The 2851-nt window shown below is 44.0% G+C and overlaps 1 pseudogene; it reads left to right on the top strand.

Annotated features, from left to right (window-relative positions):
• Nucleotides 1-846: 846 nt before the first annotated feature.
• Nucleotides 847-2609, top strand: LOC112691035 (annotated as a pseudogene).
• Nucleotides 2610-2851: the final 242 nt, after the last annotated feature.

Genomic DNA, 2851 nt, shown 5'->3' with positions numbered 1-2851 from the left:
TATTGTTGAAGCGGTTATAATAAAAATTATTACAAAAAGAAAATTTTTGACATTTCACACCTGCCAGGCGTCCCGCGACGGCTCATTTTTTTCCTACAGATCCTCCTTTTCTCAAATTGCGATTATGGTATGTATTGATATATTATCTATTTAAAAAAACATTCCTGTTCATAAATCAATATAATTATATCGATTTTCAGCATCAGCGAACGCAGTGTCCTTGAGGACGGTTTTTCACGGGGTAATTTGTTTTGTTTTTTTACACATAAAATACAACGAATTACATATTTTAAACGTCTATTTTTCGGCACAGCAGTTTCTCACACAAAACACACCCGTATACATTATACACTGCGACGAGTTCTCACAACATTTTCAGATTTGAGTTAATCGCGCGTTCTGGAAACCAGATCACTGTTCCGCTTCAGTATCACGGAAACTGGAAAATTTATGAATTATTTATACATATTAATATAATACCCACCCTCACCCTACCGACCAACCAACTAAAAACAACATTAACTACCAGTAACCTATAATATAATCGAAGCTTCTGGTCCATGTCATTAACATAGACAAAAAAAAAAAATCAGATAAATAAACATTATCGTAAAAATAATAAATAAAATCAGTACACTCATTATAGTATCATAAATTCACGTATTCACGTAATTTTCCCAGGTCCTAAATTAATTATTTTGAGGAAATAGACAACAAAGAGTGCCATGACTTTTAGAATAAATAATAATAATAATAATAATATGCTTCGATGAAATGTTTATTTTTGAAAACTATTATATTAATGATGTATCTTTTTTATGCGATTTTTAATCGTTAACCTAACTTCACTTGACCGATTTACTGGACTACACCATGCACGGCACCGTTCACGCGGTCGTCAACAATCAAATAGTGTTCACCACCGATCCACAATGTTCGAGATCGACGCATTACTGCACGAACGTCACGCTGGTCGTGTATGCTCCGGTGTTCCACGTGAACGCGGACGATCCAGAAGCCATGGTGCGCTTGTGCAAAATCGCCGCTGAATGGAAGAACACGTTCAAAAGGGACGTAGTCATCGACATCGTTGGGTACCGGAAGAACGGGCATAACGAAGTGGACGAGCCCATGTTCACGCATATGTATGACGTTATAAAAGACACAGTCCCCGTGTACAATAAATATGCGAAAACGCTTGTCAAGGAGAAGGTGATCACTAAGGACGAAGTGGACAAAGCTTGGGACGATTATCAGCAGTTCTGCGAAGACGCGTTTACCATTTCGACGAAAGAGACGAAAGTGAACAACAGCGATTGGTTGGATTAGCCGTGGCCAGGTTTCTTTAAGGACAAATACGTCGTCAGCACTCCCAAGACTGGAGTGGACGAACTCACGTTGAAGTACATAGGCAACGCGTTCTCGTCGCTGTAGCCGAAGTACAGCGATTTCGTTGTTCACAAGAGTTTGAAGAGGATTTTCAAAAACCGTCAACAGATGATCGGCGAACGGACAGCTAACTGGGCTCTAGCGGAGGCCTTGGCATTCGGGTCATTGTTGAAGGATGGTATTCACGTGCGTCTAAGCGGCCAGGACGTGGAGAGAGGCTCGCTCTCATACCGGCATCACGTGCTCCACCATCAGAAGATCGATAAGACCTCGTACCGAACGTTGTGCGACCTGTATGCGGACCAGGCCAAGTACACGGTGTGCAACAGTTCGCTGTCCGAGTTCGCTGTGCTGGGATTCGAGCTGGGCTACTCCATGGCCAATTCGAACGCATTGGTGTGCTGGGAGGCGCAGTTCGGAGACTTTAACAATACCGCCCAGTGCATCATCGACCAGTTCATCAGACCAAATGGGTGCGGCAGTCGGGACTCGTGATACTGCTGCCCCATGCGTACGAAGGGATGGGATGGCATTCATCGGCCAGGCTCGAGCGGTTCTTGCAGATAAGCTCGGATGACCCGGACGCGTTACCCACCAATGACAGGAACTTCGCCGTCCGCCAGCTAAACACCGTCAATTAGATAGTGGCCAACTGCTCCACGCCCGCCAACTATTTCCACGTGCTCCGTCGCCAGCTGTCATTGACTTTTTGCAAGCCGTTGATCTTGATGACGCCCAAATCGTTGTTGCACCACCCGGAGGCCAAATCCTCTTTCGCCGAGATGACTGAGAACACGGAATTCGTACGGGTCATCCCCAAACATTGACCGGCTGCGAAGAACGTGGGCGGCGTGAAGCGCTTGATATTTTGTTCGGGCAAAGTCTATTACGATCTGATCTAATTGAGGCAGGAGCGAAACCTCCAGGACGTGGTAGCCATCAGCCGTGTGGAACATTTCCATTGAACGAATCACCGTTTCCATTTAACCTAGTGAACGAAGAATGTACCAAATACGAGAACGCCGATATTGTGTGGGCCCAAAAAGAGCCGAAGAACCAAGGAGCGTGGTCGTACGTCCAGGCCAGGTTTCTGACAGCATTAGCAAACTATGTATTACGCCGGGAGGCTGGTCGCTGCTTCACTGGCAACTGGTAACAAAGTACAATACGCTAAGGAAATCAAAAATCTCCTCGACGAATCATTTGCAGTCGGAAATTGAATATGCCGAAAGTCTCTTTGTTCTGAGCACGCACGTAACTAAATATTGAACATTGATTTTATTCGGCTGACGTATTACGTTGTGTACCACGTAATATTGTCATCGGCATTGCACGTACATTGCCTTCTCCACTTTAGATAAAGTTGATAATGAGCACTTTGTATTATATTCTCCAAAAAAACCTTTCCAAAAGTAATAAAACGTCAAGCTCAAAATTAGAACTATTATATTCTTGCAACGAA

This window comes from Sipha flava, unplaced genomic scaffold, assembly GCF_003268045.1.
Source record: "Sipha flava isolate LNK unplaced genomic scaffold, YSA_version1 115_pilon_pilon, whole genome shotgun sequence".
NCBI lineage: Eukaryota > Metazoa > Arthropoda > Insecta > Hemiptera > Aphididae > Sipha > Sipha flava.
The sequence above is the reverse complement of the archived record's forward strand: the minus strand, read 5'-3'. Positions and strand labels throughout refer to the sequence as shown.